Source organism: Gymnogyps californianus, chromosome 3, assembly GCF_018139145.2.
Source record: "Gymnogyps californianus isolate 813 chromosome 3, ASM1813914v2, whole genome shotgun sequence".
Lineage (NCBI taxonomy): Eukaryota > Metazoa > Chordata > Aves > Accipitriformes > Cathartidae > Gymnogyps > Gymnogyps californianus.
The window spans coordinates 60953964-60979085 of record NC_059473.1 but is presented as its reverse complement, the minus strand read 5'-3'; the positions used below and the strand labels follow the sequence as shown (position 1 = coordinate 60979085).

Here is a 25122-nt window from a genome sequence, read left to right as displayed (position 1 = left end):
AGCAGTGCAATTGTCTTTCACTCTACTTCTTTCCTGTCTAGCACTGTGCTTTAGAAGTGAGATCACCTCTAAAAATTCCCTTTCCATATGATGCTAGTCTGTTTTAGAAAATAAGTTCTTAGTGTACACTGTGAAAATCACTCATAAACCTTACATCTCTCTTTACATGTGATGGTATTCTGGGAAAGATCACAAAAAGGCACTTTCTGTATACAAAAGACCTGCTGTAGGCACGTATGCAGGAGTATACGTACGTCTGTGCATCCGAGGCACAGAGCAGTAGGAGATGTGTTCGTTAATGTGTTAGACACGTTAGACAGCTACAGGCTGCCCTATTTACACCTGCAGGGAGGGAGTTATTGAATACATGGAGGCTACCCTTAATCAAGGCATACAGACAATGCACCAGGAACTGGAGATTCGTATCTAATTTGCACATAATAGAGCTGACTGAAATGCCCACCTCATTAATACTGAGACAACAAACCTTCAGTGATCTTCTGGTGACCACATACTCCAACAGGCCTGGCTATTCTGATTTTGTTGAAGACCGGTGTGAACACACAGACAACCACAGCGCGCATTTTGCCCAGGGCACTTTCCTTCAGGCTTCCCTGTGTCCTTGAATGCCCACACATGAGATGCCACCCCAGGTGACGTGACAGGGATGGGCGATGAGCGTGGACATCCCAGGGTGGATGTGCTCCTAGACAGGGCAGCACCCCAGGGGAGCACAGGGTCCCAGCGGGAAGCGCAGCTTGTGTCGCCCCTTCTCCTGCTCTTTGCCCCAGCTGTGATGCTGAGCCCTGGCTCGCCACCGTCTCGGGGCAGCCGGGTCACTGCAGCAGGATAAGGTACCTGCTCCTCAAGGGCTTACAAATGTCATGGCAGAGGAGCATGCCAGAAGACTTGGACAGGAAAATCTTAAACGTAGCACACTGGACTTGCAGATCTGTGCCTGTGGCCTGACCATACTGGCACTGAAGCCAACAGTGAACCTCCCTCTGCTTCCAGCAAGTGCGACGGCTGCCCATGCTGCCCCATACACAGGGCAAAGCCTGTCCACCGTGGGGTGGGCGACGCACGGCACTGCCACCGCTAGCAGAGTGCAGATGTGAGCTGGTAGGAGCGGGGTGCCAAAAGCTGAAGGGTAAAGCAGGCCTGGAACCGGTTAGCAATAAAAGGCATATGCTTATGCTTTTTTTTCCTGTAATGTTTGCTATCAGCAACAAAAACAAATAGCAAATGATAATGTGTTACTGACCGGCAATGTCAACAGTGGTCTATACAGGCATCTGAGTGTATAAAATAACATATGCTCTGGCTCCAGACCCTGACGCTTTATCACATCAATATACAGCTTTCTAGGAAACGATCTGGATGTGGAGCCAGGAACCACTTTTGAACCTTTGAACAGACAGGGCCCAATACAGTTTTAATCTGTGGGTGAAACCTTGGCACGGTTGGACTCAAGGGCAAAACTCTGTTTTTAGCAGGGCCAGTATTTCACTCGCTACTTTTACAACTGGCCTGAGAAAAGTTCCAGTCAAAAACCAAAGCAAAGCAATAAAGAACTCATGAGTCCTTATTCTCCCATCCTTCAGTAGGACCTAGGGGTGCTCTGGATTGTAGCGTCCTCTCCCTGGTGTGGCATGGATACCTTCCAGCCCCCAAGCAGGTCACCCTGTGCTTTCACAGGTCTAACTGGCTTTAGTGATGCTGGCTACCCTTGCACACAGTTGTTTTTAATTAATGTGCATTGTGAATTGGTTTATCTAATCCTCAACTCAAAAGACAAGGGTCTTTATTCTCATTTACACTAAATCCTCTCTATAGCACCCTGGCAGGAGCAGAGGGGACTTTCATGAAAAGAGAATGAAGCCGTAAGTGAAAGATGTCATTTATGAACAATCACACTGCTGCTGCTCCAGCTTCATAAAGAGTATTTAAACTGAAATCCATGAGGAACACTATACTCCATTTTCCCTAATTCCTTTTTTAGATCCTAACTGATGGGAGCCGGCATCTTCCCTCTCACTGTGGTAACCTCACTGTCTTCAATGGCGTTCCTCAAAGGATACCTTAGCATCTGATCCGAGTGTGAAAGACTCCCCCTGATTTCTGTGAAGGCTGGATCAGTTTCTGAGTCTTTAAGAAGCTTAATCGTAGGCAAAATATTATCCAGAGCAAGATCTGGTTAAGGACAGTAAGATTTTGTCTAGGCAGTACTACTGCATCTCCTTACTAACCTACCATCTTACAGCAGCACTGGCGCTAGCAAACAGGACGTGGTCTGAGGGAACAGCCAACCTGCAGAGTCTCTAACACCCCCAGATAATGCATGTGTCATCAAACAGGATTTTACTGCCCAATTAAAGCTCCCAGAGGCATTGTTGTGATACTAAAACCAGCAACTTTTAATTTGTTTTTATCACCGCATTAGTAAAAATTTGTGCAATCCTTGGTTCTTTGGCAGCAAAAGTAAACAAGCGTGCCTTCAACGACTGCCCACCAAAGACAGACAGCAATGCAACCACCACTGCTGAGCATTTGCTAGTATTTGGTCATACCTGGTCATGACTCTCCTAATCTGCTGCAATTGTTTGCCAGCCATTGAGACTATGATTAAACAAGCACATCAGAAGGGAAATTAGAGTATGAGAAGCATGGCATGTCTTACTGCTTGGAAGAGTTTTTTTCAATTTGAACTTTGTATCTCGGACACTCAGGGATTAGCTTTTTACATGGGACCTGGAAACACACAGGCAGAAGTGCTCTGATAATGACTCTTACCCCATCTGCTTTTGAAAGACTGCTAGCTTTTCCCTTGGCAACTCCCATAATCATTTTGTAATCGTAAAACTACACCTTCAGTGGTGAAACAAAAATGTAGCAGTAGGCATCGGCATCATCTGACCATAAAGATTAATTCATTTCATGGATCAACAAGAAGAAGGACTTTGTTTTATATTACTTCTTATATATCTGTTACACCGACACTGTAAGGTCAGTTGGGGGTAGGGGGGTGACAGGGAGATTCCTGTGCACTTTACAAGGTAAAAAATATCAGAAATCTCATGTGTATTTTAATCAGAAACTAAAGTTTAAGGAAAGCAACTGGATAATATTTATTTTACTGCTAATTATTTGAAGGTTCTGAAATAGCACAATAAATGGGTGAAATTGCCTCAAGAGTACAAAGGGCAAATAAAGCCATGCCCATGTTACTCCTTAACTGGCTTGCAGCAGATGCATTCCAGCACAGACTGTACCTTACCATTGTTTGGGAATTTACCTAAAGCCTCAGTTTGACCAGGTCTATGAGAAAGCCAGATGCCATTTAAATTGCAGCCAGGTTCTAGGACTGTATAGGACAATTTGTACCAAAGAAGAGCCAGGCAACACAGGTAGAAAAATGCGCGCGCCTCTGTAGCGTACCACCGAAGGGCTTGAATTCATGGCTGGTAACTCAAAGCAGTGAGGCTATATGCAAAGCTCCCACTTCCCCATGGGTTCAAATCCCCCTTTATACATGTTTTCTTACTACATACAATGAATTGACCATGCAAGCTTCTGTACTGTAGTATGTAGAGACTGTGAACCCAGTCTGTGTGGATATTCTAATGCTCTCTTTGCTCCCTTTCTCCTTTTCAAACACAGAAAGTCCAGAGAACTCTGTGAGTTACGGCAGAATTCTGTAATGGCAGAAGTAAGAAGTCTAAAATTTGCTTGATTGCAGCTATGATGCATTAAGCTCCAGGCATCAATCTCAATCTCAGTACTTTTTCTCTGAATGGGCAATATTTTACAGTTATCACTCTCTAAACAAAGCACACTTTATTATACACACAATTTGATAGCTACAGCAGCTAAGACTAGAAGCAAAAATGTCTTCCTACTTGAGGAAGGTAAAAGCAATGTCATACTTTAAATTGCCTTCATATGATCAATGGCAGAACACAATCATCTGAGAAATGACGTTCATGTCCTGATCAAATGCAATCATACCGTATGCAATTGAATTTGGAAAAAGTGGAAGAAAATTATGCCCATTACTTTACTGGTGTTCTTAATGTGTTCACACAAATCATCTGTGAATAGATGAATTAAAATACTTACAGTGTCTCTACCTTTGCCCTCTTAATTCCAGGTCATTCTGGCAGCTCTCAATACTGCAGAAATATGCTTTCCTACAAGCAGTTTGATGAAATTAATGGATCAAATCTTGAACTACCCCCAAAGTTAAACGGATATAATTTATTTTTCGAATCAAATGTCTCTATGCTGTAAACATTTTCATCTTCATTACTAAAACAGAAGGACATTTGAAGCCTAATTTATTTTTCAGTATTTATGCTTTTTTTGTTTTCCACATTTTTCTCAATAAGAGTGTGATAGCCCATTTAAATTTTATTGACAGCTTTTCTTCATTTTGGTATCCTGCATGCTAGCACCATGTTGCAGATCTGGCTGCAAAGAGCACCAAGAAATCTTTGTAAAATTTTAATTTGTTGAAATTTATACATGCATGAATTTATATGCATACATACATGTGTGTATATACATATATGCATATGCATATGTGCTATGTATACATATTATATAACTAAAAATAGCCATATTTACTAACATGAGTGTGTTAGCGGAGCTGGTTTTATTGTTTCTTAGGCTGTGCAGAAAGTTAGCAATCAGAACAAAATTTACCTGAAAGATGTACCATGCCAAATGACTTTTGGAACATCACCTATGAACTTTGTTTGCTTACTTTACACATGTGATTCACTTTATTAAAATCAAGCACATACACTTTCTTCTTTGGATCCTCCCTACATTATCTCCTCTATCCCCAGAGCCCACTCTGCACAGGATCTTATTTTGCTGCCACTGCTGGAACTATGATTTTCGGTTACTTTTTTTTCACTTCAGCCAGGAGCTAAATTAGCAAGAGCACATCCCCCTAAGTATAGGTCCATAACCTCACTGCAAATAACAGTTTACACACTGCCAGCTGAGATCAGTGCCCTCACTAACCAGGCTTGATGCTTTTAGACAATGGTCAGGCTGACAATTGACACAGTGTCCGTATACACACATTGCTCAACCCATTTGCCTAGCCTGCTGTTGCCAAGACAAGAGGGCTGTTTGTGCAGGCAGCTGGCAGCAAGATGCAAGTACATCTGGCGATCCTCTGAGAGTGGGCAGAGAAGGCGAAAACATCAGGTCTCAGCCGAGCCCAAGATAGGATTCCAGGTAAAGCTCGTGCTCTACGTGATCCAAACAGGCTTCAGCAAAATCACCACGAGGAACGTCCTACACCGAGTGCCTTGGCTTTCCTTCCCTCTTTGAGTGACTACCCTGCTATGACACCCGTGCATTGGGAAAAACCAATACAGCCAGGCACACAATGAAGAAACTGAGGCAGAGCCACTCGTAGCCGCCAAGCAGGCAGGCTGCAATGCGGCAGGTGTCCTGCAAGCCCATGACAATCACTTGAGCTGTCAAAATTATCTCCATCTCCATGGAAAGACCATCACAAGTTCAAGCCCATGGCAGAGCGATGGCAGCAGCGCTGGACAATCTCAGTGGTAGATGAAAGCTAACTTGCCCCTGAGAAGCTGGCAACTAGTCAGACGTGCAGGACACCAGAAGGGAAGTGTGATGCCTGGGAACAACAGAAATTTGTCAGCAGGGAAAATAATCCAAGGCCTTGGGGTCTGTTTACAGAGTTTTGGTTGTTGTTACCTGCAAAATCTAAGCCAATGTTCTCTATAAAATATAACTAAGACCTCAGTGAGACTGGTGCTAAGTCAAAGCACAGACTTCATTCAAGGCACTGGGGATTTACACCAGATAAGCTGAGATCAGTCTCTGACACTATGCTCCTGGTTGCAAAGACAGCTTGTACAGCACAGGATACGCTACTGTCATTTCAGGTTGGCAGCCACAATGAAGCACCATCACTGGCAGCTGATCGTTTGTCTTAAAAACCTGAATGGGCCAACCAAAACACCTCTGACCACACACTTTGTTAGCACTTCCGCTGGATGCTGTGTGACTTCTTTACAAGGAGACAAGTGCGCTACCTCACTATCCCTTGTTATTGCCACATCTAGAAAGGGTCTGTTTAAAGTATCCTCCTTGCCAGTACCTCCATGCTGGTCCTCCAGGTCTAAAGACAGACAAGAGAAAGGCAGCAGTGGAGTCTTTGGTCCTCCTCAGTGAGGCAAGATCCCTCTGCACTGATGTCACTCTGCTCTTGGTGTGTGCTCAGTAAGTCAGTAATTTGTCATGAGCGTGGGCCCTATCCATACATGGCAGGCTGGAGGAGGAATGACCTCAAACTCCGCTTCTAATCCAGGGGGCGTTGCCAAAGCACAGTGTTTGAGTTTGATGCATGAAGCGCAGAGATATTTTCAGCTCCTGAATCACACTTTTGGCTCCACAGCTAACTTGAACTTCTCCTTAGTTTTGTTTGCAGTTTTTCACCTTCTGCAATCACCATTGACTCTCAGAAAAAGAAAACAAGCTGGTATGTTAAAGAAAAAAAACCCCAAGTGGTCATAAATACGAAGATTTTTTTAAAATCACTTTTATTTTAATAACTTCTATTTTATGCTCTTGCATGTGTGGAGGAGTGGAGTTAAACAAATTACGAATAGATTAGTGGTGCATCACAAATGTCTGGTTTCTTTATTTCACGTTCTAAATATATGCTATTGAATGCTGCCAGTGAATGTTTTCTAATGATTCTGGTGTCCAACACAAGAATAAAACAGTCTGAAAAATGAGGCAGTGTAACAGCAAGCAGTTAGCCTGGCTACAGCTACAGGAGAGCTTTTAGCTATATACTCCTATAGCTGAAGCAAAAAGATTTTGCTATACTTGTCCCATGAAACCATATTGACTTGACCACAATTCACAACCATAATTTGAAACTGGCAGTAATGAGAAAGCAAAATCTCATTTTACAATACAAAGGGAATAAGTTTTAATTGGCATATCCTGCCAATTACAACGGCATCACCTGTCACAGAGGCCTGAGTCTACTCTCACCGAATTCAACGGGAAAGCTCCAGCAGACAAATTATGCAACCTCAGTCACAGCTAAGCAAGTAATTTAAACATATGCTTAATTCCATCTCTAATCAGTAAAGCCAATTCAGCAAAGCAAAGCATGTGCTCAAGTCAAAAGTGAATAGGTAGCGTGCATCTTTCTGAATATGGGCTTTTCACAGACTGAGGATGTTGCATAAAACTTCCCTTGATTTCCTTTAGAGCTCATCATGCTGGAAGAAGGCAGAATTCAGCTGTTAATCAAACTGTCACTTATGTATGTAAAGTACTAGTATTTTTAACTCAGCCATAGATTGGTTAAGAAACAAAAAATTTTAAAAAAGCCATGGGATGTATCCTCAGAGTGGACACAGACATAGATACATAATACCCACTGATTGCAGGGGACCACAGAGACAGAAGAAGGTAACACAGGAAAAGATGAGGTAAGAAGCTACCATAGGAAATCCCGTACATCCAGAATTGCTGATGAGCCTCTCTGAGCCTTTTCACAGACTGAATTGGGAGCTTTCTTATCCACTGGAAGAAGAGTGGGAAATCATGGGCGTTTGAACTCCTCCGTTTCCATTTCCCTCCCGTGGGAATGAGGAAAGAGTAGGGATAACGAACACACTGCTTTGATAAGGAATGTGGCTCTTTTCTTGATGCACTGAAGTAACTGGGCAGCCTCTAAAGTCATCTGAAACCTTTTCTTTTCCTTTATATTTCCTTTAGTCTTAGCAAGCAACATTAATCTAACAGAGACAACTTCCAGGCAAGCACGGATCCCCAGGAGCATTCCTCGACTGCAGACAAGTGGGAAAGGAAAAGTCTGTTGCAAACAGCAGGGCTGTAACCGGTCACGGGGAATTTACGCTCAGCAGCAGGCTGCACCACTTGCCTACCTCTGCCCTTCTCAGACGAAGGGGCCTTATCTACCTTTGCATTTTGTCTCGGAGATCAGGAATCAATTACAAATGCTGCGGGGCTGCCCTAAATTATGCTCAGCTGCCTGAGGCTGCTTCCTCCCAAGCGGGCTCCCCCGGCTGAAGGCTGGGGGGATGCGGGGAGGCGAGTGGTGAGGGCCAGGCTCTACCTGTTCTCCAGCTCCTCCAGGCTGCCGGAGACGGCCGGCATGGGGTCAACCCTCTGATTTGTTCTCTGTTTGAGATTACAGTCTGTCCCTGCCCCAAAGGCACTGTGAGCTGTAGAATATAAATCTTTGCAGAAATTTAACAACTCCAGCAAAATACATATTATGCAAACATCTCGTCTCTTCCCAGATGACACAACATGGAGCACCAAGCACAAACAAAAACCGACCAAACAAAGCGTGGAGGCATTGTGGAAAAAAAATCATTTAGTGAAGAGCTTCTCTGCTCTCCTTACAGCCATTAGGACAGCAATAATGCTGAAATGGCTGGCCAGCCCTGAAAATTGGATAAACTGAGACACAGAAGAGACAATTGAAAGCAAGGAGACAGACAGCAAAAATAAGTGAGACAACAGATGGAAAGCAGAAATGCAATGTCTAAACTGCAGCTGTAATTCTGCTAGTAACAAGCACGTTTAAGCGTAGTTCGGCTTGCTTTCCTATTTTGGAGAGGGCAAGAGTTTTCTTTTAAAAAAAATCAACTTGTTAGCAAAACTGCCGTGGGTTCTCCCCAGATAGTTTGTGGGACAGGAAAATTATTTCTCTCCGTACCTAGGAGTGAAACACCACTTCTAAGAAAGGTCAAAATTCTGACACCCTCTGATGTCCTAGTTGTCCTCGTACTGTTGGAGGTGGAGAGGGGGTCATATCATTAAAATGTATATCCATAAGTGCAAGAGCCGTGTTTTAGTTGCTGCTGGCCAGGGGTCAGTCACAGGAATTGTGAAGAGCTCTCCTGTGGCAGCACAGCTTCCTTAGCCTTTCTCCTTTACTAGCATGACTGTTACAATTAGGCAGGAAAAGGGTAGTTATTGTTCCAGCAACATTTTTATAGACTAATTTGGCAGTTTTTCTAGCAGGGTTTTAGTATAGTTTTGATAACACGCTAGTATGGGAAAGAAGGAGTTCCACATTGGCCAAAGAAACAGTTGTGGCAAGACTACCTATTTTTAACACGGTTTATTCCTAGCACTATTTCAGACACAGCATTTTCTCTCCCATCTGTTGACACAGTTGTTTTGTTTCTTTAAAGACACAGTTGTCTGTTTCTTGGGGGAATTAAAAAAACCACCTTCAATAGTTGCAGAGAAAAACATGAGACTGAAACCCAATCAAACAGTGATCTGGTCAAAAGGTAATACTGGCAAAGCTTTATGACTGAAATGCAGAGCAATTCTTCAGATGCCTCTTAAAATTTACATCAGGTTTTGGCCTCTGTGGTATTTTAAGTGTGACTGTGGATTTTTAAAATTCAAATCTGGTATACTCAACAACTAATTAAGATGGTTTACTGATCTAAGGCGTCTGACTGCGAACCTGCCATTGGAGCGACATACCGGTCTGCTCAGGAGGAATGCTGCCACAAAAGCACAGAGCAAGATGCAAACGTTTTCTTTAATAAAGGAAGGAAAATGTAATGAGAGCACCAAGGGGAAAAAAAACCAAACCCCAAAGTCTGATAAAAATTAAACCGGTATAACAGGACAAAACATTAAGCAATCCTTCTGACACTTGGGTTGCCAGGCTGTTTTCTCTGATTTTTGATGATAATTTTTTTTCCTCATTGGCCTGCTAGAGTTCATGGTTATGATCTCCCAGGCAATCTGAAAACCTTATCTCCCCTCAAAGGCATTTCAGGCAGCTTGAGAGTTTGTAGGTGGAAGCAAATAAAACTGAAGCACGGCTGAGGTGGGACCTCTGCAGATCACTAAAGCAACCTCAGTTCTTGTAGGACAGCCTATTTGCTGGGAAAGTTGCAATATGAAAACCTGATATATTAAAGGTCAAGACTCCAATACAGAGCAGACTCATCTGTATTGTGTTTTAATTTCTTTTTACGCTGAGAGGTGCCTAGGGACCTGAAGAGGTGACAGAAAGATAAATCATGCATGACAAACTGGAACAGAAGACAAGGCTGTTGTATCCAGAATAGCATAGCTCTGCTGGTGCAGCTGTCCTAGCAAACTGTACTGACAGCGTGTTCCCAGCACAGCCTTCATTCGTACCAGCAAAATCACGTTATTTGCTGGCACAGCTTTTTCCTGAGGTCCCTCTTCCCTCATCCAGCAAGCAAAAAGTGTCTCAGTAAAAGTAAAGGTTTTTTGTCCTAAGTGTATCCACAGTGAGAGCTTTTGTGTCAGTCAGGGATCAAGTCAAGGATCAAGCCTCTTTACGCCTTTGGCCAAGACAGCTATGACAGCAAAAATCTGTAAAATAGGCGTGTTCTTCCTTTGACTGGAGTGGGAAGTCCTTTGCAAAGACTTCAATACTAACTTCTGCCACTAACGGGAATCTTACCTTCTCATTCGCTTCTGCAGAAATGCAGAGATAAAATGTCTCCCCACGCGTGCCCTGATCAGAAAGGTTACGGTATTTCCACAAGCAAAAGAAGTCTCCAGCACGCCTACGACTGACCCCAGCTGCTGCTCCACCACTGTTTTGGAGGAGAAAGCTCACCCACCCGGCCCTGCCCACGGCAGCGAGGCTCAGCCTGGGCTGAGCACCCTTCCCCGGAGCCATGGGAAGGGGGAAGCAGACGGTGGGCTTCGTGCCGCTGCCTTATGCAGGCACCGCCGTCTCCCTGGATGGAGAAGGAGGACCATGATGTACCGTGACATGGGAAGAATTATGCGAAACCAAGTGCCTGGGACTCGGTGGGCGGCTTTAAGAAAACAACCAAATTCACTAAGATGATGAAAACCACAGCTGATTTAAGATGTATTTTAAAAGGAATTTGTGGATCTGCTTTCAGGAGCTGTGTGAAAAGATATTTTCCAGGTGTGCTATATGGTATGACCTACTGGTCACAATCACCCAAGTGACTTAAGATTTTAACACTGTTGTCTATGATTCTCATAAGAGAATGGGCAGTGACTTTAACATGCCCTTGAGGAAACTAAGATCAGCGAGGGATCTGGCAGCGTATTCATACACGGTTTTCAGCCTGTTAAAAGGGCTTACCTGCTTACCTGCCTTTGGTTTGGCAACGTCTAGAGCTGTGGTCCTTGGCCACCCAGTACTATCTAATTTCTTTACAAGGGATGCAGTATGTATTTCTGGAAGGTTGGACCTAATCCAGGCTACTATGGTTTCCATGGACAGGAAGCTTGAAGGTTTGGGATTAAAACGGCAGGAGGCTGAAAAGAAAATTGAGGACCTGGAAATAACAACTGATGGTCCTGACGCAATCATCGCTGAGAACACTGCAGCTCTAAAAAATGTAATCAACAGCCTGGAGAATAATCTCAGATAAAAGGCTAGGTTTTGGAGGACAGTGGAAAGCTCCTGCAAGTACAGTTACAAGACAGGTTCTGGTACACTTTTGCATATGAATTTCAATGAGTTGTCCACAGCATCTTGTAGGAAAACACACAATACAAAAGCTTGTAGCTATCCAATCTACCCCAGCATGTCTCATTTAAAAGAAAACTGCTGCTGGCTAAGACCTATGACAGAAGCCCTCTTCTTCCTCTAGCTGTGGAAGCTGAAGGTGCTCCTGTCCCCACTTGCTCCTCACTGGCTGGAGGCTCACTTTTCCTACCTCAGTCAATGTGAACCCTCCACTGACCTTCAACCAAAGCCAATCCAGATGGCTTTGCCTGGCGTAAGAAACAGAGCACTTCCACAGCTCTTCCAACAAGTAGAGTGGTGGAGTAGTAATTTCCAGCTAGTAAGCAATGATGATCCATGGGCAGAGCATCATCTTCAACCTTTGTGGCCCCTTGCAAAGGCAACATCTGTCCACTATCTGAGATTTGCAGCATAGATGAAGAGTTATAGAAAAGGCAAGATGGAAAGTTTCAATTTCTGTATTGCTGCAGTACTAGCTGAAGAAATAAGCTTACCAGCAACCCTACTGAACTTAAAAGCCCTAAATAACAATTATCCATGATGCGGTACTTGACAGAAGACTCATTACTTTCGGGCAGACACACAGGTTTTATCCTGAATTTTCAGGACTCGTGAATGTTGTTGTGGGCAAAGTACCACCCTGATATCCTTTTGTGATGGCCAAGACAACAGAGTCAGAATAAAATAAAGACTCCGAAACAGTGTACTAAACCGATCCCTCTCTAAACTACCTTTATTTACTATCCCCAGAAAGGTCACTAAAAAGCAATATATCTTAAAGAAGAAAATTATTGACCTTTGAAACACAAATGGCATGCAGGTTAGCTGAGCCTCCACTGCATTTATTCATGTCTGTGTCCGAAAGTCAGGTGCCAGCTCACATGGATACCCTACCACCAAATGACAGAAAGAGGCCTTATGGCTGACTTAAACAGATGGGCAGGGATTAGCTAAACCTGGTTTCTAAGGGTTTTTCCTATTAACGTGGAGTATCTTCAAGGCCTGGTTGCCCCACGAACCAGACAAATGGAAAAACTGGTTTTAAACCACCTTTGCTCTCTCTGCTGTGTTCAGCAGAGCTTTAGTGCAGCTGCAAGCAAAAGACTAAGGACTGCTAGGTGGCGATTTCACCAAGACTTATCCTCTTAAAGTGTCAAGGTTTGATTCTATGTTAGGGCTTCTGCTCAAAAATTAATAAAAACAGGAAAGTGGTGGGACGCCACACTGACTGTAGAAAGTCCAACTGAGGAAAAACTGCCCTAGGAAAGGAGCCAAGAAAGTGCATGGGACCTCAAAACGCTTTCAGGTGACACAGTCAACATGCTAGGCAGCAAAAATGTTTCTGCCAGGAAAACATAATGCCACTGCTAAGAAACATAAGAAATCAAGTTAAAGGCTTCTTGTGAGGACTAAAAAGGCACAACAAACAATAGTGATCATTCAGAAACTCAGACACAATTAAAGACTAAGAAAGATGATAAGTTAGAGAAAAAAGGACAAAAAGACCCCTACTGAATTCTACATCCCCAAAGACTTATTGAAATTCCCACTTGAGCGTTTCCAGAGATGAATACCACCAATTCTGACTCAGGAAGTTATAATATATATTAAAATTCAGTCAATTATATCCCAAACCGTTATCACGCTGTTCCAGAACCTTTGTGACCACCAGAAACTGCTTAAATGATAAAAAAGCAAGCACTCAAAGAAAACAAGCTGTTTTTCTATCATCAGGACTACTTCACAGGAGACAAGCAGAATTAGGAGACCCCAGCAAAAGGCTCCAGGCAGGCTCACTATACCTAATCTACCTAGCGTGCCCTTAGGATATGATAAAGCACTTCTCATCACTTCTCTAAGGTTTGCTTACTAATGCATCAATCCTACAGTACTTTCAAATGGGATTTAAAGAGGATAAGTAAATGGAGTCAGCATTACCTTTGCTGGGGCTACTCCTTTTCTTTCATTCTGACAAGTCAAAGAAATCCTTAACTTGAACTGCAGATGTAGGTTTCGGCACCTACATTCCAGTGTTTTTCATATCATTTCATTACGACTAGTCCTGGCAATGAGCAATAAAGTCCCCAGTGGGTTTGCAGATCATCACAGCAACATGAGTACAAAGCTTGATCCAAGTATCGTAAAAGTCAATGGAACTTGGATTGAGCCCAAAGAGAAATTATTTTCCCCGCTACGGATGGTTAGCTATACATTATGCTGCTTCTGTTGACAGAAGTGAATCTTTCCTCATGCATTGATTTTAATTACTTAACAATAGAGCCTGCTTTTGAACAATATAGTGTCATGAAAGAAATCACAACCTGGAATAGAGAAAACGTGTCTTCTGTGCCCTGGGATCAATTAAAAATTCCACTGACGACAGTAACTATTAAGTGAGACTATCAGACTCTTACCTAAAGGTATGCACATACGTACGTACACACACATGCATCGGCTTACTGAGCTGTAGGTCCTCTAAATCCTTCTCTGGGAACTAGCACTATGATGAACGTTTGTAGGAAGAGAGATGTAGTTCGTGTGGTCATGGGGACACAGAGTGTATCTTACCTCCTGTGTAATATTATTCACTAAAATTTTATACATTTCCCATCTTTAAAATATAGAGATATTTCTGTGGAAAAAGAAGTTTTACTCTAAGGAAGAAAACAAAATGTTTTAAGAGTAGCCTAAATATTTACAAGATATTTTAATTTTAACACAGATTTCAAGAGATTGTTCATAAGCACAAACACACTATTGAGTTTATGTAATAATTATTTGGCATTTTACATCTGCTATAACATGCAAAGTAATATTGGTAATATTTCTAGCTTACATGCTGTTCTTAGCGCAGAGGGCTTTTTTGTCAACAGGGCTGTAATAATTCTCATACTAACTGGAAGACCAAGTCAATCTGACAAGAGTTGTACCTGAAGAGAACAAAAATCACAGAAACATTTGGGTTGGAAGCCACCTCTAAATGGGTCATCCTAGATCATCTATAATAGACACTTATCTAGTCTAGCCATGACTGACTCCACACCCTCCCATGGCAGTTTGCTCCACTGACCTAAATGTTGCGTAGTAGTAACCCCTTTCCAATATCAAACGGTCTAGCAAAGTATTCCCTGCTGCAGCTTAACCACAGTATTTTCCCCCCTTTTCTCTTCAATAACATGTGAAAATACCTTGCCCTGTTCTTTCCAGCCCTTTTGCACATATATGTGCAATTAAAGCTCTGAGTTACACTTTCTCCAGACTCAATGTACCTAGATTTCTTGTCTCAAACACTCTTTCATCTTGACTTCGGGCTTGTCCATCTTCCTGAAGACTCCTGTGAATTGAGGTTACCTTTTGGCTCTTGATTTTGTGGGCTGAAGAGGATTTGAAATGTTTGCACCAAGTCTAGTTAGGAATTTATTGTATGAGGCTTAAAGTTACAAATATGTCATCGCACATCTACCTGCTTTATAGTGGCATTTGTTCTTTCAAATTTAATATTGTTCTCCCAAGAAACACCTTGAGAAAATCACACGTACAAGATGAATACAGACATTAATGAGACAGCTGGAATTTAACACTGCTGTTCTTCAGGACGTGCTCTGTAATTCCAGGGAACTTCCACCAAACTTGAACAAGGAGTGTTACCTCCTTTATATAAGTGTATGTCACCTCCATTAGGCATTGCTGGGAGTGAAGCCACGTCAGCACCAAGATTACCTGAGCATTTACACAGAGCGTCTGAAGGCTGTCGAGGCCACACTAAGTTCCAGTAGCAGGAACTTAAAAGCTGCTTCTGATATGCCTGGTCGGGCTGCAGTCATGGCAAGGGCACCATATACTTTGATTTTTAAATAACACCCTTCACCTGATACATACTAATGACTGTGACACCCCTGTGCTCCCAACACAGAGGAGGTCCAGGAGCACAGGAGAAGCTGGTGGCCTCCTCACACTTACAGAGAGAGTCTTTGGCTGAGCTGCCTGGAGTCACACACTGTGCATGCAAGGCACGTGCTACCAAACACCCACCCGTCCTAACTCTGCCAGTGCCTAACACAGACCCCTCTGAGTAATTTCTGAGCAACCCATAAAGACAGACTCAGGTGGTCAAGTTCTCCATCCGCGACAGAACACCTGTGCCAGCTGCAATACCTGAGGATTCGCAAATATTTCCACAGTTGTGGATTTAAAATACAATATTCATTTGGTGTAGTATCATAATGCACATGCACTGGAGTAGAATCTGGGACTTTAAATCAATTATTTGCCTGTAACATAAAACAAGTCCATTTTCCCAATGAAAATATATGCCTAAAGAAAGTGGTAAAGAAGGGGCTCTCACACATGAAGAGGAGACTTTTTTCCCTCTGTTTTGACAAAAAAATTGGCAGAGGGTATCCGAAAGGCTCGCTCCACCGTTGCTTCAAATAGCTGCAATATAATACTCATCCAACTTGTTTTCAGAATCAATACGAGGAAGGTTTGGGTTTTCTAGTTTTTCACTGTTTCAACAGAGAGAGGACACCGCTGCCAGGACTGCCTCTGCCTACTGCCAGCGTGAGAAGCTGAAAACACACTCAACAATAGCATGGCACGAGCAATTTCTATATTAAAGAGATAGCTGTAAAGTCTGATACAAACAGACAAGCGTTACGTTTTCCAATATGCAGCTCAGAAGACAGGCTTATTGACCATAAAATGAATTATATAACCCAACTTGTATTATGTCATCTGAGACCTTGGTTAGGCCACTACCTTTTTTATATATACTTTTTTTTTTTTTCCCCCCTCCCCAGGCAACTGTCAAGTTATATTCCTTATATAATGCTGCTGCGGTGCTAACCTGAAGCATAATGACTGTGCTCATTATAGGGTTATTATGAGTTCTGGGATGAAGAGCTGTCAATAATTTGATTTGCTCCATATAAGGTAAAACATTGTCTTTGTTGTAAAGGGAATCCCAATTATCTCTTTTGAAACAGTAATTACAGTAATAAACAGATTAAGAGTGGTAACCACAGGTCTCCCTCCAGCAAGGCATGCGAGCCCGTGTCTCAGTGGGTGCGCAGGACAAGGAGACAGGGTGCTGCAATCTAAACTGCTGGATCACGCCTTAGCGTACAATCCTCTGCATCCTTGAACGAAAGAAGATGGTACAGAATACTGCAGTGCTTATGGCCAAATAGATTCAATGTTTTCTGTATAAATGAAAAACCTATACACAGTAAATTTTCTTGATTGTTCAGTCTAGCTTTTCTTTTTCGTTTTTTTTTTGCTGTCAATTCAGTGCAGCCTATTAAAGACTGTGAAAAGAAATGGCCTTCAGCAGGGATTTATATTCCAATCACACAATCTCAATTCCTTCCAGAAAAAGAGCTATTGAATTGGTTCTCCAGTTTTCAGATAAGTCAGGTCCAACTTTTAGATGTTGCCCTTATGTTGTGATTATGTATTGCCAATGAATTCCTATTTAATACACTGCAAGATAAACTGATACCTGTGCAGTTAGGTTCCAAATATGTTACATCAATTTGATAATGACAGTACAAGTAGGTAAGTCTCTAACACCTTCCTGTCCATTTATATGGAAGGTTTTTTGGCCATCTTTTTTTTTAAAGACCTCTGATCTAAAGGTCTTTTAAAGGCCTCACCTCTGGTGAACTGGGAGAGAGGCTTTTGTTGCTACAAGTTGTTGTAGAAAAAAAGCAAAGGTGTTCCTTTCCTAGGATTTCAGTTTAGCCCTACCATCAACATCCAATTGAGCTGCAAAGTATACACTGAATTCTGTTCACAACCCTTACTGGTCTTCATCCTGGTTTATTACAGTTCTTTGCCTACTGGCCGCATGTGTATCCCCAGGCACCAGTAAGGCCCTGCTCACTGCAGGCTGATGGATCAGTACAAGATCACAGACCTCTGAAATGCTCCCGGCAGCTGCCTGTCTGCCTGCTCACTCGCTCTCTCCCCTGAAGCCCGTGGGCTACTTCAGCGCAGTCAGGGCTCGAGGCCTGGGCTGCAGGATCAGACCCCTCTGCTATCTAGGAGTTTCGATGTCTAACTTTCATGTGTAAAGGCCACTGAGGCTGAAATGAAAACCCCAGAAACAACACGGAACGCAGGTAAGTCTATTTCAGTGTGTTATCAGTGTTTTTAATTTTTTAATAAACTAGGAAAAAAGAAGATATTCTAAATTTAAGGCTTCTGCTCCATCCTCATCACCTTCTTGTGTTGAGGCAGATCATCTGATGCAGCAAAATACAAACCAGACACGGTAAGATAGCCCTGTTTCACAAGCTCACTAATATAACGCACTTCCATTTCTTAGGCTCCAACCCACAACCCGCCACCTTGCAGAGCCTCCTCCCGACCCTGGTCCCTGCGGGGCGAGCCAGCAGCTCGTACCCTCCGCCTTCAGCCAAGTGACACGAGTTTACAGCTAGAGGTGGGAGAAAGGTTGCAAAGAAAGAGCAAACCTTCTCGTGACCACGGTGTCCCTACCCATCCCCACCGCTCTTCCAGTGCCGCCCAGAGCCTCCTCTTTCGGGCCCAGCCCCCACCTCCACTGCCCCCCCAAGCCCTTTTTCTGGGACCGGCACAGGCTCCTCTCCCTGCCTGAGATGCTGACGAGTGATGACCAAGAGTCTGCTCCTGCACAAGCCACCCCAAACTGTAACTCTATCTTCCAATTCTACTCACGTATTTATAGGCCCCTGCACGGGGACGTATTATTCTTTCAAAAATATTACAGGAAAATGCTGCAAGTGATTGTCTTATAAAAACCTCCATCATAATTTCATTAAAAATTAACAAAAAGAAAGCATTAGCGTTGTCCTGCCAACTGGGGGTGGGGGGGTGTCTCATATTATTAAATTGAGAAGGGCAGCAATGGAAAGCCTTTTTAGATTGGTGTTTCCATTCTTTCCTCTTTTGCTTGGTTCAAAAGTCCTGCATAATTAATACTGTACTACTTAATAAATGCTTGTGAACCTACTACCTCTCTGCTCTTTCCGTTTAATTAGGTGATTGACTTCAGGCGTACTATAAATTATAATGACAATTTAATTACTTTTTTAATGTGCACACTTAAAAGATTTATAAACAGGAATAGAGTAGTACAGTGCACTGGAAACTAGAAATATTTTGGAGAACAGCACAAAGTAATCCCATCTAAAGTATCTCTCCAGTGTCTGAACACCTGCAATGACTGGGAGATATGGTATTTACAGTGTCTGGTACAACCACAGAGAATTGTGTATTTCTATCTGAAAGGCTGTGTACGCCCCTTTTAACTTTTTCTTCTAGCACTTGCATATCTCACTCGGCTTCATGGCAGGAACCTAAAGCGGTTCCAAGGAGAAGTCAGGCTATGGACTTCAGCATCTCTTAGGTAAAGTGTTTGTAAAAAGTGGAAGACCCTTTCCCTTCTTTTAAACAAATCATAAAACTTCTGCCTCATTTCATCATAACACAGTCATTGTTAAAATTTGCAGTGGGCCAAAGTCTCCCACGGTATTCCAGCTGGCACAGGCAAATCGGCAAAGACCACGGATTTCATCATCTCATGAACAGACCCTTCCTAGTCAGGAGACAGAAATGTCTGTCTGAGAATATTTCACGCCATCAGCACCACATACTGCAACAATCGAAGTTAGCTCTTCTGATATTGTTGTTATGCCATCTAGGACTCATTCCCCTGTCACTTACAGGAATGTAAATTATAACTAAATTCACAAAGCTAAGAGAATTGCATATATAACAAATCGAATAAGAATCAGACGCTGGTTTTCACTTCAAACCAGTGCCCAGAAAAGTACAATTGATAAACTAATATTTTTACATTTAAATTAAGACACTAAGAGAAGAGTTCACCTACCTAAATGTCCAGACATTTCGAATCCCTGCTTGGTCATTGAAAACAAAGAAATCGTCACTATTTTCTACAAGTTACCTGTCACCAACATAGAGAGATGACAGCATTTGTTTTAAATCACACTGTATGCTATATTGGTGAAACTTTCTCATGTAAAAAAGTCATTAAAATTTGGGCTAGAGGAGACGCTTTCCCATCTGGGAGCTGAATCTGGTTTGGTGTGACTATTCCTGTCTGTTAATTTAGCAGTATAAAGTATAACTGTACATTCTTGGCATACTTACTGGGGATGCTGGCATCTCTGTAACCAGAACTGCTTCCAGAGAGGGAAAAAAAAAAGACTGGGCAATTCACAGTGCGCTAGAAAAATGATGGGCAATTCAGTGTTTTAAGCATCATCTATCAACAGTGTTGAATAGTCAAAAGGGAAATAAATTCAAATATATCGCCAAGGCACAGTGCTGTGATAATTGTCTCTGGTTTTCCTTTTTAATACAGAAAAAAAAATCCCAGACACTCGTCTCATTCACGCCCAGTGAAGCTGAGTGGAAAGCAGATCAATCCCACAGCTTCCTCGTCTATCTGTGCACCTCGGCTGGCACAGAGCGGGGCCAGAAAAGGTATAGGTAAAAGAGAAAACGCTGGGAGGCTGAGCGGCATGGTGAATCACAGGGAGCCGCTTTGTCTGCAGCTTCCGTTCTCGAAACAATGGCTCTCCTATGGAGCTGCGTCTCATCTACCTCATCTACAGCCGGTGATGGATGATGGGTCAAGAGGGCAGCAGACTTTGGGTGCACAACCCTTAAATACTTTATCAAAGATGGCAAAAGGCCATGTACTACAATAACACAGCAAATACTTCCTCTTGCTGTAGAGCAGACAAATTCCTTCCTCTCTGCTGGCTAAATCAGAAGCTTTTGGTTCACGGCTCAGAGTGTGTGCAAGTTCTATATTCGCAAAACATACGTGTAAAAAAGCTGTGTTTTTATTCCTGAGACCGTTCAATTGTAAACATTCTCACAGAAATGAAAAGTCAGCCCTATCTCTGCTGAAATCCTATGCAGTCATAAATATGTAATTCTAGGGATTTATGGGGTTTATAGACAACAAAACAAGGCACGTTTCACTCATTTTAAAAATTGAAACTGCATCATAAGAATTGAAAAAAATTGTAAAACTGTGTAAGTCATCCAAACTTTTCATACTGAAAGGGCTTCCTGAAAGAAAACCATACTGATTTGATAGAAGTGAAAAGTTCCATAAAAAATAGAAATTTTGTCCCTGGTTTAAATGACGATTAATAAAACTAATAGGCCTTGTGATATTACAAGATACTTCAATACTAAGAGTTTAACAGTATTTTTGTGCTACCCGGTGAGTTATAATTTAAGAAGACATACAAGATGAGTTGGAATACCTTCACGCCATCAAAATATCTTTATGCAAAATAAAACTGAAGCAACGTTTAAAATGTTCTGAAATAAGATATCTTACTCTATAAGAGTTGTCAAGGGTTTGTCCCAGTTTAGAGCAGAGCTAAAGTATTTCAGAACTTCCTGCCATTTAAATGTTCTTCCAACCAGTTTTGTCTTCTGTTCCTCCTTAGCTGCTTCTCTCTCTGTTTATCCCCCTAGATACCTTTAAAACTTGATCTAACTGCTCTGAATTTGACAATACAACTTAATGCTCTAACAGGACAGAAAGCTGTGGCCTCATGTTTCGTTTCTAAAGGCAGCGGCAGAAAGGAATCTCTGAAGAAACCTCCAAATCAGCTGTGACCGTTTCAGCTCCCTTACCAGCTGACTAGAGCATCAGCAACAGAAGACGACCACTTAGCTGCCCACCCACACGGCCCCAGAAGCAGAGGCAACGCTGTAATAACGGAATCATTGATTAATGGCAACAACACCTAATACTGGCTCATAACTTTCCCATTTTGGAGACTTTGAGGAGTCGGTTCACATCAGAGCGTTGAAGCAACTGGCGTGGGTTTTCCGGCAGCGCAGTGCAGGCAGTGAGGCAGCAAGCTCTGCCGTACCACCGCACCCGTTGCAGCGACATGGGAAACCTGCACCTCCCGCCTCCGGGTGCATTAAGGCAGAAGAAACGGGTGGTTTCCCTCCCAAAGATCTTATAGCATTTTAGGCTACAGCAATGGATTTGCATAATTTCAATCAAATGATGTATTACAAATCTCACCGTAGATTTTGAACTTAAACGCTTCAGAACTGAGCAAAATAAATGGTGCTTATGTACAGAAAATGGAAGGTCTCAGGGTGGAGGTATCTCAATTTTCTTATAGCCCTGTTGAACAGATTACAAGCAGGCCTGTCATCTCTAATTCAACCAAATGCAAATTTCAGATTAAAAAATAAGTGATTTTAATTAATAGCCATAATGTGTACTGAAAAGCTTCTAAAGCAATAAAAGCTTTTGCACAGCCTCTATCACTCAGAAAGCAAATCTGCACATAGGTAACTCACCCTCTGAGTATTTTCATTCCTTTTTCAGAGTGTGAAGCTAATATTGGCATCAAACTGTGTCGTACTTTTAATGTGTTTTCCATCTGAACTGAGAGGCACTTGAGGAGTCACAGTGATGTCCCAGAGAAAAACGTTTTGAATATAACTTTTCTGCTACACCCACCTTCAGCTCATGGCCCAGCACTCTGCTCACTTTTATTCATCCAGGTAAGGAGAAGCTGACAGCCGGGGGAGGGAAGAGATTGGGAGCCATATGGAGCTAGAGTCAATTTTTGGTATGTATTTGTGAATAGACACAAAAGAGATAAATGCTGGCATGCATAAATTCATATTTTATCGATATCTATTCTGGTACTTACTGTCAGAGTAATTTACTCAAAAAAGGCTTTTAAAGGCAAACACCGATTTAAAGAAAACCCCAAATCCTTAAAGAGACACATTTCAATCCTGACTTATTCTTTGCCCCAGCAAGTCCAGGATCCTGATGGCGTGAAGCAGGAGGCAGAAGCCCACTTGCTGGGTTTATCTCCCAAAGCCAAAAGGGAAACCGGTGCAAATAACCAAGAAACCAAGAGAGAGTTTCTCCAGGCCACTGCCTAAAACAAGTTCCCCCAGGAGCGGGGCTGCTCGAGCAGGAGTGGGCGACCAGTCCAGCGCACGGAAGTGCTGAGGGTCCACGTCTGAGCTGCTCATGCAGAGGGCAAGCAGAGCTGACAGTTTTGCATGCAGTATCTTGTAATGACAAAGTCTATCAAAATTACAAGGATTCACTAGTTTTGCTGCCTGTAGTTGCTGCACCTACAAATGTTCAGTTTCACTTCTCAGACTTATTCAAATCATCCAGCCCTCAGGGGTCTGCAAACCTGAGCTGCAAGTCTCAACGCGGAAGGGGGTTTATTAAAAGACTGCTGATGCATCTAACCGTGACAAAATGCTAAAATAAAAAAAGTAATGAAACACACCGAACATTTCTGAACCCCAGATTATGTTTGGCCTGGATCCAGCGGACACGTCTGATTTCCACTGACTCCCCTATCACAGATTGCTATCTCCCCAAACTGTCATCTAAGGCCACCACACAACAAGAGCAGGAGGACAGCGGAGCAAAAGTATCTGTGAGAGTCACTTATTCCATTAGTCAGAAATCGAAAAATTAAAAGAGCCACTTCAAACGCTAACAGAATGCAAAAACCCATCACTTCCTTCCAGAGGAGGGCAAAAGACCTTATTTGTAAGTATTGATCAGAACACGTGCCGTGGCAGAAAACTTCTGGACTCTATTCACGGTTCTTAAATAGCTCTGTGTCTGGACTCGGGCAAATGGTTTGAATTTTCTATGCTTGTTCAAAATCGTAATAAAAACACATACCCACCTCACAGAATAGAGGCTTCATCAATGTTTCTAACTCACTCTCAGCTTCTTAAGTAGACAGTCCTGCAAAAGTGCAGAGTACCATTATTTAGATTTTATTTCCTTTAAAAAATTGTAATCCTGTCTATTTCTTGGGGTTTTTTTGCCAGGTAGGAACAATTGTGGATGCAAAATCAGCGTCTCTGCCTAGAAGCTGGTCTCAGGCTCCTGCCTCACGCATACGTGTACATCATATTCTTACATCTTCCACAAGACATACCACGAGTCTACGAACAGGTCAGTAGGACACAAACCAAGCAATGCACATCTAAATCTGAATGCAGAACACACAAAAAACCATGGGTCTTTTTAAGATCAAAACTCTTTCCTAAGAAACTCATTTCCTCCTGGTCACACAGTCTGGGTGTGACATGTAAGAAACGGCTTTCTGAGGCACTGCGGTGTCTTCTGAATCACTGCCATTACCCGAGAAAACCCCAGGAAGTGGTTTCGATGAGAAGCTGGACCCGACTTGCGTAGGTATCAGCTGATGTCAGAGTACACACAGCACAAAGCCCGAACAATACGGACATTGTGAAACCAGGAATAACCTTCTCTTATCTCCTGCAGTTTGGGAAATCATTTCTAACCGGGTGACTACAGAGCTTAGGAGCAAGTCAAATAGTTAATTATTCACTGCGCACTTCGTAATTAATCTCCGTTTCAGGCCAAATCTTTGTATGCCCATAATAACATGAAGATCTCCAGTGAGGGAAACAACAGCATGAGCTTTTGGACCTCCTTCTGCAAAGCAATTCATTTTTCCATAAACAGTTACTATTAAGCAAGGACAAAGCAACAAACCAGACAGCCATCTGTGTAAACCAATTTAAAAGGATGGTGACCTCATAAAATTTTTCAAACTAGCGCTCTCCATTTAACTTCTGCCACCCTGTCCGGGCCCAGCAGATGCTGGGTTCAAGCATGTCCTCGGGCGAGCACAGTGCTTCCTCTTTAGGGAAAGCTGGCACTTTAAAGCCGCAGCGATTTCAAACCTGTGAAAAGAGCATGTCAATGAAAATGCGTCGGTATATGGAAGCAGGACAACCTAACCAGCAGCCCACACACCCCAGAGGGTGTTGCCACAAAGGTCTGCGCTACGTTTGCCAGCTGAGCTTCCTAGAGGTATGAGGTCAAGCGAGCACAAAGGTTCAGGCCACTGATGATAACACAGTCCCTGCTGAGGTGTGTTCTTTCTCATGACCCGGAGAGAAGCCAGCACAAGCACAGATGGCAACCACATTAGAAAGGAAGACAAACCTGATAGCCTTAGAGCAAAACTCATGAATCCGCATATAGCGCAGCTATCCTGTACACACCCAAGATGGCCACAGCATCCACAGAGCCTTCTGCCTCTTTAGACTTGAATCTGATGAAGCTTCAGGCAAAACATGCAAAATAAAATACCAAGTAGAACACCTATGAACAGGTGCGAGTAATAAACACCCAAGGCCATGTCTTGCACCAGGTCACTTGCAGAACTGCCCTTTATTCCATTTACTGAAGTCAGTCAGAGCCACACAAGAGCTGACGGCAGGGTCTATCAGGAAGATGTTGGTGATACCAGACCATTGGTAGCACAACAGAAGGAAGTACAGAAACTCATTTACAAAGGCATGTGGACTACAAACATTTCAGTATCAAAGAAGGTAACGGAAAGAAATGTATATTCTTTTCCCATTTCCAAGCATCAGAACAACATAACAGTATATTAACTTTATTTAAGTGGTGGAAGGAAGCATTCGCTTCTCCATTATATAAAGATGTTGTTTCTAATCCATGTAGTGCAGACATGGTA

General features: G+C 42.7%; 1 protein-coding gene across 3 annotated transcripts in view; it reads right to left on the bottom strand.

The window, feature by feature from the left end:
- The window catches only part of HIVEP2 (HIVEP zinc finger 2), a 144139-nt gene that overhangs the window by 53680 nt on the left and 65337 nt on the right, over positions 1 to 25122 (bottom strand). For 2 of the 3 annotated variants that reach the window (XM_050894969.1, XM_050894970.1), the window contains exon 3: positions 23287 to 23348. The exons of the other annotated variant lie outside the window; for it this stretch is intronic. The gene's annotated coding sequence lies outside the window, so the exon portion shown is untranslated. The remainder of the gene's footprint in view (positions 1 to 23286; positions 23349 to 25122) is intronic. 3 annotated transcript variants of the gene reach the window in all.